Source organism: Strongylocentrotus purpuratus, unplaced genomic scaffold (assembly GCF_000002235.5).
Source record: "Strongylocentrotus purpuratus isolate Spur 01 unplaced genomic scaffold, Spur_5.0 spur5_scaffold_13, whole genome shotgun sequence".
In the NCBI taxonomy this organism is placed as follows: Eukaryota; Metazoa; Echinodermata; class Echinoidea; order Camarodonta; family Strongylocentrotidae; genus Strongylocentrotus; species Strongylocentrotus purpuratus.
Window position 1 is genome coordinate 25,324,072 of NW_022145598.1, and position 16,677 is coordinate 25,340,748.

The window sequence follows — 16,677 nt, forward strand, 5'->3', positions numbered from 1 at the left end:
CCCCCCCCCCCTTCGCCTCGTCCTCCGAAGGCCTAGAAAAATAGAATCAATGAGACTTGCACGGGGCATGTAACACACAGTACAACCGTTATTTGAATAACCAGGAACATGAAATCAATTATATTTGCACATGGTCTATAGCACACGACCTCGTATTACGATCTGAGGGGGGGGGGGGGGGTCTAGCCCCATCCCCATATTCGCCCTTGTCTATCAATTCCGGGATGCGCCATACTTTTTCCAGGGTTTAGCGTAAGCGGATGACTCAAAACTAGAGCATGAGTTGTCTACAACTATCACCGGTTGTGCTATGACTCAATGGTTTGTTTGAATACCAGGTACCCGTTTCACAAAGCCTTTTTTTCAATGACACATGACAAAAATCAGTGACAAATCTGCTGATAACCAATCAGAAGCAAGGATTTCAGTAGCTTATAACAAGAATTGTCATTTGTCACTGATGACAAGTTTTGTGAAACAACCCCCAGCTGAAAATACACCACTCACACATAATCAAGACAGGTAAATCAACGCTAAAGTTTTTGTTTGTCTGCCCCATCTTTAGCCAAAATTAAAATTGGATTTTACTGGAAAGATTACTTAACAAAATTCAATTATTTGACATACATCATCGAAGATCCAAATGCACATGATAATCTCGATAGAGTCCAAAGACACAGAAAGTATGTATTGGAAAATACACTAGAACGTGGAGGAATAGGGATAGGGGCATGACGGGTATTGCAATGTGCACTTTTTGTCATCTAGACATTCCTTTCTTGTCTCTTTGTGGCGTGTTCTTAGTATATTAGAGTCGGGAAAAACAATTGAAGGGTAGAATGAATAATGACGTCCACATGTATCTTGTTAGAATAGTGTGTTGTTATTCAAACGTTATCCAGACGGGGAAAAAGATCTGAGCCACAGTCGTGTTAAAATAAATTGAAATTTTATTTATCCGAAATCCTCATGGTAGTGTAGTATTACGAAGTATAGACATAACAACAACAAACTTTTAATTCCATGAAAACTATTACTAGTCATACGTTAATTATGACAGAGAGAGAAGTGGATGGGGAGAGAGAGAGAGAGAGAGAGAGAGAGAGAGAGAGAGAGAGAGAGAAAGAGAAAGAGGGGTGGGGTTGGAAATATTTATTTATGTATTTTCTCATTGGTTGCTGCTGCAGATGTCATCATACTTAAAATAAATTGGCGGCTATATTCCTATCTTACAAACTGATTAAATTTTGCGGCTGCACACGCATTCATATAAGTTGTATCTGTTTAGATCACCGCAAGTTATCTCCTCTTCATTATTTTAGGCGTCAAAACGTAATGAATGTTTCATCACAGCGGAATAACATATGAAATATTCATGTTATTAGTTGAACAGGCTGCAGTTATCACCATGGTTATCGTCTATACTGAACGGTTACGGTATCACTTGCGACTATAATTATCAAAATTGCTTGATTCAAAAGAAAGGTGCATTTGCTATTCGGCACTGCACTTGACTCGATGATGTTAAAGGGGCATATTCCCCGTATTCCAGAGGGCGTTCAAAATACGTACGCGCTGGCGGACGGTGCTATAGCTGCCTATTGACACCAACAGAATACGGCTCTCACGCAGATGGCATGTTCCGATAACTACACTGGCGGGAACGTGCCCCTTTAATAATAATAATAATAATAGCTAGTTCTTATATAGCGCTTTTCAGGACCGAAGGCCCTCTTAAACTGCTTTACAGATATAAGTTTTGAATGTCGATCTACAAGAAAAAATAAACATTAATTGATAATGTCATCCATAGGACACCATTGCTTGTAATCGAAGTCAAATATTAACATCACGTGGTGCCTCCTCGGTCAATTGGTCTGGTAGAGTGGACGGGATCACGTCGCATTTCTTCATTGCTATGTCAAATGCCATTGCTCTACGTGGTATTGAGCACACCTTTATGAAGCCTAACTTGTGAATTGTGGTTGTCTTGTCCCCCAATGTCTGCAAATGGACATGATCTTGAAGTGCAATGACACCTAACATCTTGTCTCCACGGGTTCGTCGCGTTCTGGTGTTAGAGGTTTTAAGGAAGCCAAGGCCGACACAGCGAGAGATTCAGGTCAAGCGTTTCTTAAGTTAGCCCCTTATTGATCTTTGTGCGATTTGTGGTATCTCTCCCTTTCTCTCCATTCCTTTACTTCTCCCCCTTCTCTCTTGCTCCCTCTCTCTCTTTCTTTCTCTCTCTTTCTCTCTCTCTTTCTCTCTCTCTCTCTCTATCTTGCTCTCTCTCTCTCTATCTCTCTTTATCTCCTTCTCTCTCTATCTCTCTATCTCTCTATCTCTATATGTGGGTCTCTGTCTTTCTGTCTATCTCCATCTCCATGTTTCTCTGTCTGTCCCTCTCTCTCAGACTCTCTCACTACCTCTCTTTGTCCGACTCACTGTCTCTCTCTCTCTCCGCCTCTCACCTTCTCTCCCACTCTTCCTTAAGAAGGAGAAAGGTACAAACGAAAATGGAAATAGGGAGACAATGAGGAGAAAGGGAAAGAAAAAGAAGAAGAAGAAGGAAAAGAAGGAAAAGAAGAAAAAGAATGGGTTCTTGTTTAGCGGCCAAGTCTGCCATACTTCAAACAATATAGATAGAAATTAACTCATAACGACAAACAACACCAATAAAATAAACACTCCATGGACATGATTGGAGAACAAGAATCAGATGACATGATTGTCTGTCTTCACGATTGTAAATAGTTAATATCTTTTGTGAGAGATCATCATCAAGTTAAGAATCGATGCTGGCTTGTATTCTCGGCACTCTTTATCAGCTTAATATTACTGCAACGGATGCAACACTTCTACTTAAAAGCTCCATTGGTGCACAGTCAGTCAAAGAACGGCCTCACACTAAACAAAACGTTTTAAGTACAACATTTATAAATTGATACCCTGATTTTTACAAATGATTGGTCTATTAGCCGATCAGGCATTCTGAATTTTTTGATAAATGTTATTTGGTTTGGGTCATAGTTTATTTGAATATAATATTTGGATAACATACTACATCAAGATCTTGCACTTGATGTAAAATACATGTAATGTTTTCAGGGTCCTGGAAAATTACTTGACTGCATCCTCAGAGCAACAAGAAGTTACAGGTGAAATTTGCCGAGACATCAGCAAGTTTGAAATCATTTATTTGTAGAGCATCTTTGTTTTGTTTCACATTCCTTTATTCCCTCTTATAATATTTGTATTATTGTCAAAATTGCCAACGCCTTTCCATAACAACACTCGTCAATCTTCGAATTATCGAGGGAGATGTGGTTCACTAAACATGGTTCACCAACACATGAGAGAACATGAAATATAAGAATGTTAAAATAGAGGGTTTGTATATTTATTAGACCCTTGAGAAGTCTGACAACCAGACACTTAAGTGCATCTCTTGGCAGTCAGAGTTTATGGTTTATATGGCATTTGAACCTATACAAGCTGAATGATTTCCTTTCACTTGAACAGGATTTTCCTTTCGCTATATCACAGTGATTTCTTCTCTTTTTATTTGTTTGTATGTTGATGTTTTTTCGATTTCCATACGAGAACCGACAGCTCTTTTTTTAGAAAGAAAGAAAGAAAGAAACGCACTTTAGATCTGAATACAAAATGACCAGTTCTTCCGGTTTTCGACAGTGTTTTCCATCTATGCCTTTCCATATCATTTGATATTAGATTTGTATTGACTGCAAATACTTGAGAGAATATATAGGAAATATATGAAGCTTGTTGTAAAAAACACACATGGAAATATACTTTGATTTCGTCAGAGAAAAATTAAGAATATGTTTCCTTACAATTGTTATCGAATTCAGACTATCAAAGAATGTGATGTAGGGTGGGTATACCATGTATATCATATTGATTATACAATGTGTTTGCGTGAAATATATACCAAACCATTACGCTTTCAATATTTGTAAGGAATTTAAATTTCCTTTCATTCTCTCTCTATATCACTCTTTAACTTTCTCTTTCTGTTTCTCCTTTTCTTTTTATCTTTACACTGGCTCTGTCCCTCTCTCTCTCTCTCACTCTCCTACATGTTGTCATTTTTAATTCTATTTATCTCCCTTTTACTTTTTTTTACCGGCCCTTCATCCGGGGGAGGTGCCCTCAGCCCCACCCTTCCGACCCGCCCTTAAAGCAACAATACTGCGATTAATAAATGCAATAGCTCTCCAAGTAACAAACGGGAAAGACGACCTTGACGTTGCTTCTACACTTTCAGTCTCGATTATCAATATTCAAATCCTAAATATCCCAATTAATTTCTACAGCGAGGCAAACATTTATGACAAGCAATGACAAAGCAATGAATAATATTGGATATGCTTAATCCACATGGCACTGCGTTAAAAGTGGAGGTTGAAGGTGACATACATTTTGATTGAGTACGTCCAATGTCGAAGCCCGTTTGCAAGGTGTTCAAAGAATTATTTATATTTTGATCTACCATCAAATTTTCTTTTCCATTATGCATTGAAGAGATCAAATAATCAAATCGTAATATAAAATGACGTCATTTTGTTTAAGTGACGCGTAGATCAATTTGAAAAGGGTTTTACCTTGCTCGTCATGATGTTTCGTTTGTTCTTTTTCTACAGATATTATTTTTGGGCCTTGACAAAAACATTGACAGAACAAAATGATTTTATTGTTACTAAAACTAGGCCTTCAATTTCTTCGTAAACGGATTTGGGAAATGAAATAACTCTTCTTTAGCCTTTCATACATGTAGGTTAGCTCAAATCATTTTCAACAAAGTTGTTAAAGAGAAGGTTGAGTTCTGGGAAGAGGTGAACAATATTTTGTGAGCGTTATTATTGTTATTATGCAAGTGTGGAAGAACATCACATAAAACATGTTCCCTGAAAAGCATGGCTCTTCGAATGCCTTCATATTCTAAATATGGCATGTAACAGCATATAAAAATCAGGACGGATTTGTATGTGCCAATGTGCAAATGTGCGAATTCAGTTGTGTCAGTCTTTAAATAACAAACATTTTGAACAACCGTCATCTGATCTGATTTGCAATATATTTCATCTTAATTAGTATGTCTTGTTTCATAAAGAATTCTCTGAAATAGAGCATTTAAGTCTTTCACTCAATAAACAAACTAGTTGACTATGATTCGGTCAAGAGCCCCTCTCCCGCCCTTCTCCTAATATTTTGTCGGTGTGTATATTTCGCCTTGCTTTGCTTCTAGCAACCCGTTTTCCAGATTCATTCGGTTTTCACCTGTCAAAAGAAATTCTTCAGAAACTTTGATATATGGGGATATTGGTTTTGTAAGTTCTTTAAAGCCCCTCTTAAAGCTTATCTGCCGTAGTTTACAGGAGGGATTAGACCGCTCTGCAAGGTCACTGGACAGGTGGTTATCTCATCAACTCAGCTCTCAGTTAACATAAGAAAAAGAGGATCGTGGGGGACCAATGGTCACCGATTAGGCATTGTTTGTTATATAGAGGGCGCAAGTAGCTACCAGTAGTGCAGTGGGCCTTTAAGTGTTGGGAGCCCCAAATTCGTCAAACATTTAGAGACAAATTTGAATTATATTGTATCATAATGTGAAAAAGAATGTCGTTTAAGGCACACTTCTGCAAAGATCTCTTCCAAAAATATGTTTGAATACAATATTGATAAAAGAAGACATACTTGGGTTTTCTGTTGGAGGCCTACGCAAAAAAACTTAATTTTATATTTTTTCATCAATATTCGACTTCAAACACATTTGTTTTGAAAATACTTGCAGAAATGTGTTTTAAATGACACCCTCTTTCACATCATGATACAATTTAAGTGAAATTATTTAGGCTCTCAACACGTTAAGAGAGGGCTTTAAAACCTCATATGTATTATCTCTGATTTTTGGCTCACGTAATGAATATTCGTATAATTCTGCTATGACATGTCCTTTGGAAGTCTTAAACCGATGGAAGAAAAATTGTTTTCATGACAGATAAATCAATCAATCTATAAATACCATTCAATATTATGTAAAAAATAATATATATAATATTAACTATAAGAAACAAACCGTTTAAATAATAATAACAGTTATTTTTTACCCAGGAAAGCCTCATCAGTGTCAGTGCTGTTCTTCCTGAGAGCCCTGCTATTATTTTCACCCCAGCGATTACCTCGTACCCATAAGAGCAGAGAGAGGGGCAAATTAATGTCTTGCCATAAGGACGTTAGTGCCGGGCTGGGATTCGAACCCTCAATCCTTGAAATGAGATTGAAGTGAATGAACCACTATACCACGACACCTTCATGCTTTCATCGATGAAATGTCTGATAGATAGCTTTAAAGATAAATACCAGTTCTGGTCATGCGATTGCATTGTGAATGAAACGTTGTGGAATCGATCAGAATAGGTTGATAATCTAGCATATAAGTATTGGTGTGCACTGCAAGGTTCTGGAATCATCAAAATAGTAAGAAATTTGGCCCAGTCTTGGTAAAGTTACAAGCACTGTACACAGAAAGATGTATATGGGACTACGCGACACGTGCGCGATATCTATCAGGTCCAAATAGATATAATAATTTACCAAATATATCAATTAGTAGGCGGTTTTTCGGCAAAATTTGTACCATCACATATTCTTTCACATGATTGGAGATAAGAGCTTCCATTTCATTTTTTGAGAGGGGGGTGTTTCCAAAACTGGTCTTTACCTTTAACAAGACGTTCCACCAGTTATAGAGCCTCTTGCATAATGGAGGGAGAAAGCATGTCTTGTAGGCATGCCTTAAACGGCCCGACTGATCTAGATGCGTGCTATCCCGCTGGTCCTGACGAGAAAAAAAAATCGGATTAGCCCATCCCCTGCGGTTCCGGGGGGCAAAACTTCGACGAAGATCGCACGTTAAGATGAAGGGAGGTATCTAATTGAATTTGGAGGGTTCGAGAACAGGAGTATAGGCTTCTACATTAGCTCACGGTGGTGTAACATCAAAATGAGAGAGCGTGGAACGCAGTTACCACGATGATGAACTGTTTTCTTAGCTGCCAATGAGCTATTTAGTTAATGTGTAAATGTAATTTATGTAATTCCTGCCTGTAAGGATATTTTGATTATTCCACAAAGGAATTTACTATCAAAGTATAATTTTCAAACCCTCCATCTTTTTGCCGATCCCGATTGAATGTGCGAATGATACAGGTATTTTTCATTCTCTAAGACTGCACCCAACTCTCGAAAAGATCCCGTGCTGCCAGCCTAATTTTGGAAATGAAAGAGGGGCAGGATTAACGTTGTTAATCAGCGCTATTATTGCTATTAAAAGATGAATAGAACGATATTGCCACCACAAATAACTATGTCATCGACATAACCTATTCAGTTGGTTAAAAACAACAACATAAACAAAAGTTTATGAAAACTAAAGATTGTCATGGTATCTGGATTCATTTGCAAACGACAAAAACAAAAATAACAAATGATACCTCTGCGGGTAGCCCACCACCCCCCCCCCCCCCCTTATCATCTTACGACCAGCATCGATCAGATTTGACCATGATGAAGGCAAATATGTGAGCAGATAATTTTCCAATAAAACTTACAAGTAATTGCTTTCAAATTTACAGGACATCCCACAATAGATTTTGGATTTCCGAATGTGAAATTTATTAGCTTTTTGAGGTATTTGGACATTTCATCTTCTCTTTACAAAATTATCCAACTCAAAACGAGTTCCCCTGTTTGTTAAATTCACCCCTTTATCAAATCCTAAATCAAAATCGCCATTGGATGCTATTATGCTCGCTTGCTTTGTAATATTACTGACTTTGTTGAACTTGTGGTAATAATGAAATTAAGTCACAAAAGAGCACGACTGTACATCTGTAGTTAATTTTATTCCATCGCTTTTAGCTTACAGTGTAATGGTGGTGAATAAAACGAGATAATGATGATGTCATAGGACAGATACCGAGCACCACGTTACATCTTCAGTAGACGAGAAACCATCGCTTACAGTGCAATAGTAGTCACTATGTTGTAGTAATAATGATGTCAGATCCCAAATACCGAGTCCCTGGTGCGTTACGTTGACAGCCTCGTAATTCAATTCTGGCGGGAGAACACGAGGGATGCCTCTTATATCACAGGCAGCACATGAAGCTACGTCAGCGAGCAAAGAAAAAAAGCAACTGAACATAGGTAACTTATTCGGGACGAGCTTAATGGACCATCCCGTCCTTCAAAACATTAGCTACTGTTGCAAGGGGCGGCTCCAGATTATTTTGTGATGAAGTATATTAGAAAATAAAATCTCTCACATGTAGAGGTGGAAAGTTCTCACAATTTGGAAAAAGTTTTCGAAAAAAAAGCAACTAAACATAGGTAACTCATTTGGGGTGGGCTAAATGGACCATTTCGACCTTCAAAACATTAGCTACTGTTGCAAGGGGCGGCTCCAGATTATGTTTCCCCGGTGCAAAAGTATATCAGAGAAGAAAATCTCTCTCATAATTATTTAGAGGGAGAGAGTTCTCACAATGTTCTCGCACATTAAAATAGGTGATGGTTGATGCTTTTGAAATCGCACTATAGGTTCAGTTTTGGAAAGTGTTTTGGCGTACAAAAATGATTGATAAATAGATTTGGGGTGAATTGTCAAGGTTCTGGGTCCAAGTTTAGAATAAATTGGGGAATAATTCCCCCCTCCCCCTTATTAACCCAGTTCTTTGTCGCAAAGCAATTTCGTTCAGAGTCTCTTCCAAATTGGTGAATGCCCCTAGCACATTTAAGCAGCTGAATGTGCTAAACATTCCCTGAAGAAGGGAGGTATACAAAGGGTTGAGTAGTTTCCTATTGCATACAGGAATGCTATACATCAAGATTGTGTTCTTGTGTTTGTACCAGGAGCTGTACACGAGAGACCCTAGACATCAAATAATGATTTACCATAAAGTGAGAGTTTCCAAATTGTAGGTTATAAATCAGTCATTGATTGATTAGAAATTCATTGTTTCTCATAGTGTACAAGCTGGTTTTTATAATACCTCAATGTAAAATATTTTAAATCGTCAAAGATTTTTCTCCATAGCTTCTCTCTCTCGCAACGTTTAGATTTTGGATGTGGAAACGGTGATACCTGGCCAAAGAGGCATTGGTTTCCTGCACAATAGTGTACCCGTATACATCTCTTGCGGAGAATTGTCACGGTAGCTGCAACGTGTATTAAACAGATACGACATCATGACAACAACGGATCCACTGGGAAGATAATTCAATTTGTGGAAACAAAAATAACATGAGTCTAACTTTCCTGAGTTACATACATGGATGATCTCATGTGACGTATCAAAGTCGTTTAGGATTAGAGATAAACATAGGCCAAGAATATAGACGGATCTTCTCAACATTATGGTATTTCAGCTATGTGATGACTGCATGGTAGCGTGAATGTCTAATCGCCGGCGATCTGGATTGTCTCGTCATGCTATAAACGTCTAGGTATTTTGACACACTTCGGCTATCGGTTTCTTTTACATTTAATTGCCTTCCCTGCAGGGAGGGACAATTTCGAAGACGTTATGTTTCGGTGATATCTAATCATATGAAATATGAAATACATTCGCAACAAATGTTTTAATTTACATTTGCGTAGCGCATTGAACAGCTGATGTATACGTTTACGAAATTCAATCCCAACTGCAAGCGTCTTAATATCCGAGACAACCGGAAAGAGCAGATAGTTTACTCGATTTTCCTCGAATTACTAACAACTCAGTCGCGAACAATCTCAGGAAATTAACTGGAGGGGAATGTTGATACCCTTTTGTACATTCAATGTTTCAAATCGATATATTTTGTTTGCTTAATCGTTAATTGTTGTTTTTCCTACTAGAAATAAATATTTGTAATACGCACATGCAGAATAATTGCATCCCTTCTACGTTCATCGTGCTCATTGTGTATTTTGACCTTGTAATCAGAAAATCGAAGGATTCTAAAGGTTTGTTGCTAATTGGCAAGACATAGAAAACGAAAATTATATATAATTAACGAAAGACCCCACCCTTTAATTCTTGTGAATCTAATATTGTTTGAAAGTGCAAAAGGTGGGTTAATCAGACGACTGATTAATCAATTCAAATATTTACCTCAATCCCTATGACGTAAGAATTTTCCTTCCAGCTGTTTAACGCCCAAGGCTTCCGTTAAGCAATTTGAAGTAAATCGCATGGCGAAAAGTTGACCATGGTGCGAAAGCTATATCACTTTTATGATTGAATTGAGAGGGTCATGCAATTAGTGGCATCGTCCATTAAGTGCGTTAGATAATTAGTTAGGCGTCACAATCAAAAGATTGTTGACCTTATTTGCTTCGGAATGACCAACAAATAGGAACTGTGATTTTATTCAATAACAAGAGTGCCCATGGTGCAATAATTAATAGGTCATTGCAAATATTACAGATTTGTCATTAGATCGAGGAAACTACAATATGAGTTTGGATTGGATAGGGTGATGGCTAATGGGTTGGGGATTATAATTTTTTGTTAGTGGAGTTGGGCTTGGTACCTATTATGGTATCAAGATGACCTCTATAACAAACAATATTCTGTACATTTTCATGAGAAAATTGTTTTTGACTATTAAAATTTGTTCCAGATAAGCAGTGACGTATGCAAAACAGGGACTGGATCCTTTCTAGGCTGGACGGATCTGGGCCCCGTCTTATAAAGATTTGATATTAATTGCAGCTTATTTGCGATTGATGTCAATCGCAACTACGTCCACAAGGAACAGGGGGCTGCAAACGTGCGATTGATTGGAGGGCTTGCGATTGATTCTGATAAACCGTAACACTTAATAAGACAGGGCCCTGGTGAACCATGTGTGCACTAGAGCCACTTCAATTTGAACGTTTTACTTTCTTCAGGCCTTCAAATGGGGGCGTGTTCCAGTTGCCCACTACCATGATCATGCTTGGCACATAACACATTCCGACCTTGAACAAGAACAAAGCTGTATATGTTGTTTTTGTTTTTGTTTGTTATTGATATATATTGTAATTTGTACTATACCTTTTATTGTTGTTGAATTTCGTTAAACCTCCACTGCACTGCTATGTCTATTGGTTATTTTGTATATTCTCATTGTTGTATCGAATTGTGGAAAGAATAGATTGAATTGAATTGAAATTGAATCAAGAACAGAACTGGATTAGTGGCTTGGTCAAGTTCAATGAAATGCAAAATATACCGTATCAGGATTGAATGAGGAAAGTCAATTCACCTTTGACAGATACGTCATATTTCCTCGAAATGCTCATATGATTTTCTGAAATGAATTATATCATTTCATTACACCACGCCCCTCCTCAGTGGCGTAGCAGCGGGGAAGGAGACACGTGCAAGTGGCGACAAAAATAAAAGGAAAGAAAAGTGAGAGAAGATAGAAAGGGAAGTCCTTGCATTTGACTGGTTGTGAGCAGATTCGTCATAGATCTGTGGCAGTTGTTTATCTTCAAATTGTTAATAATAATTGGTGTCACTCGGTCCTCCTCTTTTGGCGGAAAGCTCTGGGCCCCGTATTTATTTAACGCAGCAAAGTACGTGTACACAGCTAATGGGTTCAATATCATCAATGCAATGTTTTAAAGTATAGTTAATGCATTGTCATGGGGCGGAGCATTAGTTTGAACTTAGCTAATGCATTATCAACTACTAAGAGATTGCGTTGTACATTATGCCTGTCAACTAACCAAGTGCAACCGCAGGTCTCATTGTTTAGATAATAGCCGATCGCAAAGGTTTTCGAGTAATCTACACAAGGGTACTTTCAATGACATTGTATTATTTTGTATATTCCATAGATTGTATAGATGCATGTTTGCACATTACAATAGGTGATGGATGATCCTTTTGGGATGTTGAGTTTTAGAAAGTGTTTTGGCGTATAAAAACGATGTATAAACAGATTTGGGGTGGATTTATGTTAAGAGGTATACCTTTCTCATGGTTATCATCTGATTATTTTCTGAAGTACGGTTTTCCACGATAATATTTATCCCATTGAACCATCCCCAAGGTTCCTCCAAGCGTTAGGTCAACGTACTTACAAAACATTTCCATCATTGAATCAGGTGAATTTTTTGCATTTTTGCTCGAATAAATGCAAAATAAACATGTGTGTTAGTATAGTATTAATGACTGCTTTGAGAGAAATAGTTGTTTTTATACGCTCAAGGGAAGGTTAGAATTGTGCTATTACCCGAGGCGTGCCGAGGGGAATAGCCCAATTGTAACCTTCCCGAGAGCGTATAAAAACAACTATTTCTCGAATATTAAAGCAGTCATTAATACTTTTATATGCCGAAAAAAAATAGACTAAAAATTAAAAAATAAAAAATACATTTTTTTTGGTCGAAGATGAGATTCGAACTCTTGCGTACTAAAGGTGATGTATCTAAAGTCAGCGCCTCAGACCTCTCGGCCATGGCGCGCTATTAACATGCCTTGCAGTTTTGTACGATATATACATTAAAATGGATTGAAACCGGCTTCGCGTGTGATGAATGCTTCGCAAAAGCTCCATATACGGACTCTTCTTTTACTTTTGCAATGCATATTGGCACGAACTTAGATCAAGATCTATCGGCAGATGTTGTTTTTTTGTTTTTGGAAGTTTATTTTCGTCTTCATGTCAACAATGCAAGATAAAATTGTCGGTAAGATCGATCGAGATTCAATTGTATTGAAATTACCGACCAATTATTCGCACACATACGGTATCCTCCATCGCTCAAACCATTTTTTAACATGTAAACCTATGGGGTAACCATGGAGACTGACCTATTTTTTTAATAACCATGGTTATTAAAAATATTAAATGTTTTAAGCATGGTTACCGGGAATTTTACAGGAACAGTTGAAGTTTATGAATGCAATTTCGACCAATCAGATGGCTGGATTACTTAAGTGAGGTATATAATGTTGAATGCACTTCTATTACACTACCAATATGACTTGTTATCATTATTACTGTCTAAAGCTATTAAATAGGATACCAAAGACGTTGATTTAATTTCATAATAACAAAATCCATTGAGACCTTTTTTCCGGCACCGCCCTCTAATCTTGCTTGAATGGTGCAGCTTTTCAAAAGGTTCCGATTCCCTTATCATTAGGGACTTTTAGATTGAGTGGACGAGAACACGACGAACGCCGACTGATCATGCGTGTCAACGTACTCAACTGCCCATGGTGACTACAATTTGAAATCGTTTAGATTGCACTAGACGATATACATGCATGCAGGAAGTAACACTATGAACATGACGGACAAAGAAAGAGGACAAACCTCCCTTCCCTGCTATTATGTAAAAATGTGTAGAAAAGGTGAATATGCATTTGACACCTGTTCTACACATTTTTACATAATAGCAGGGAAGGGATGTTCCTTTGTCTACATGAGGAACTGTATATACGCACGCGGCATACTAGTACCGTACTAGATTTAGGAAAATCAAGGTTGACGCATTCTCGATTGCCAACTGAGACGACGTGACGCATGCGCAGTGCCTTAAAATGACGTCAAATGTTGCAGTCAAAGCTGTCGACTTGCAAATCTAAAAGTCCCTATTGAGTATTATGTGAGCCTTCACCCATTTCTTTCAGGTTAGCATGTCTATATAACCAACTACTTTATCAATGCGAAAGCCTTTTCAAGTGAGATGTCACGATTTAAGCTCAGGTTTTGGGGGGAAACAGCGTTCCCGCACGTAGGCCTATAAAGTGAGCTACCCTGTTCATTAACGTATATGCCTGTGCCATGTACCCAAAGGTTAATACTGCACAATCGCGAAAGGTTTCACAATAGAAGAGTTTCAATTAAAAGCGAGCAGGATCGCAAGAGAGGGGTTTTCAATTAAAGTTCTAGAGAAGCAGACAGGGCAGTGATAGCCTGGGGATTTTTAGTGTAAGGAGGGGGAAGGGAGTAAGGATATTAGTTTTATTTGTTACTTTGTTGATGTGCCCTTACGTGCCCTGCCAGGGCTATTGTTTGGTAAAGATTGCCCGACTAGGCTGCCGTCTTAAATTAATTTCATTAAAAAAATGTCATGTTTGAATTAAAAGGGAATGAGGTGGGGTGAGAGAGAATGGGATAATGCAAAAGAAAGGAGAGAGGAGTGGATGAAGTCATAAAAAACAGGCAGATTGAAAACGAAAGAGAGAGAGAGAGAGGGCAGATAAACAATGACGGCAATGGGAAGATGTAAAGAGTATTCTCTGCGAGTGTATGGAGCTGATCTACGGAAAGACAGAAGAAATTGAAAATGAGAAAGATGGACGAGTAGAGACATATAAACGAGAGAGAGAGAGAGAGAGAGAGAGAGAGAGAGAGAGAGAGAGAGAATGGTAGGTGATAAAGAGGGAGAGGTAGAGGCAGACATGTACAGAGAGAGAAAGAGAGAGAGAGAGAGAGAAGAGAGAGAAGAAGAAAAGAGAGGATAAAATAACTTACTTCGTACAGGCTATGGGCTTACATATACAGCTTATTCAATTTTATTAGCAACCTTGGAAAGGCAGCTGTACTATAATATTTGTTACTTATTTCATATTCTCGAACGGAAAATTATACGGCTAAATATGTCGTAAAGATCAGACCAAACAAATATTAGAATATGCCGAAATACTACCAGAAAAAAATGAGAAAGGCAGGATTAAACAAAATAAAATGGAGGGAAGGGACGTTAAAGTCTGCACCATCTTTTAACGTGCTCGCAAAGTTAGGAATGCAATTTTATGTGAACCCCAAGGCTATAATGTCATGATGAATTATGCCATCATTTTGTGAGGCCCTGCATGAATGTGCTTTTCAATAATAAATTGATGGTCGTTAAATGAAAGATGTTGCGTCGTTAGATAATGCGCAGATCACTGATGACATGAGGGGGCATTGTTGAAATTTCGGGAGTGATTTCATATCTAAGGGAGATAGATGTTGGATAGTAATGAGTGTTTAGAGCCTGATTTTCTCCTCCTTGTGGACTGTCATTCATGTTTACTCTCGAAATCATGACATTCATACTGTGCCTCGAGGACATAACCACAATTTCTCCCATGCTTTTTTACTTTCCACTTCTCTGTCCCTTCCTATTAAGCTCCCCTCCCTCATTCTTTCTTATTCTCTCTCCCCTCTCTCTCTCTCTCTCTCTCTCTCTCTCTCTCTTTCGTCTCTGTCTTCTTTTATCTATGTCTTTCCCTCTATTTCTTTCTCTCTCATTCTCTGACTCTCTCCTTTTTCCCCGTCAATTCGTATTTGTCTCTCTCTCTCTCTCTCTCTCTCTGTCTGTCTTTTCTCTATTTCTTTCTCTCTCACTCCATTTTTGTGTTTTTCTTTCTCTTCCTCTTTTTCTTTCTCTTTCTTGCTAACACTTTCCCCCTCATCTCTCGCTCTCACAATCTGTGCCATCTCTTGCCGAACCAAGTCAACCCTCTATTCCATCCTCCTCACCCTCATTTAAGTTCCTTTCTTTCTTTGCCTATTTCCTTTATTCTTTCTTTCTTTAGTTTGTTACCTATTCATTGCAACGCTTCTATGCCTTTCCCTTCTCATATATCCATTCCCCCATCACCCCTCAGTAAACATGTGGATGTGAACGTAATGTATTTGCGAGAGCACAAGTCAAACATCCAAATGGCATTTGCTAACAGGTTAAATAGTTCTTAATGGAATATCTAATACAATGATTTCGTACATGGGTGGATGAAAATGCTGCTACCTGTGACGATCATGTTCAATAGAATGTAACGTATCCATTTTGAAATTTTGCAGTAAGGGTCTCTCTAAATATATTTCATTGAATTAACATGTTTAAGATTCACGATTCACGATTTTTGTCCATTTATAAAAATGCGTTTTTTTTTCCATTGGAGTTATATGCAATATAACAATAGACAAAACGTGTGCTGACAGCCAGAAAGGGGGGGGGGGCAACACTGTGTTAAAGTGAATGGGCAGAAAATCCCTTCAAGGTCTCATAGACTAAGCAGTCGATATCGGTACTCGCACGAAATCTGAGAAAATGGTGACGCTTTATTTCGATGGAAGGGAGGGGGCATAAATTGTGATAATTGAAGATTAATACCTTTCAAGATTAAAAATTTGGATTAAAATCTAAATTTGTATTGAATTGTCATGCAATACTTGGGTAATATGATCAAAATTATCTACTGCAACTATCTACTGGCATGGTTCCATAACTAGACAATAATTACTGCGCGGACCGTTTGCTGCATTAACGCTATTCCAATTCCATCAACCAGTCAACATGAACATGAACCAGTCAATACTGAACCGAATTCTATACCTAACCCTAATCATGCCCCTCAACCTTACCTAAGACCGAATTGACAACCCCAACCCAATGTACCTTTTGAAAAAGAAAAAAAAAATCGTTGATATAATTATGTCGAGTCGCGATGGTCACCGGACGGAAATTGGCGAAAATACGCATATGTATCCTTGACTATCTACTAACTTTCCTATACATTTATTCAAAGCATAGATACACTTATTGAGTGACTAAGCTCTAAAATGAAATACTGTCCAATGTCGTTTTATCCACAAACCATTAGTTGCCTTGTA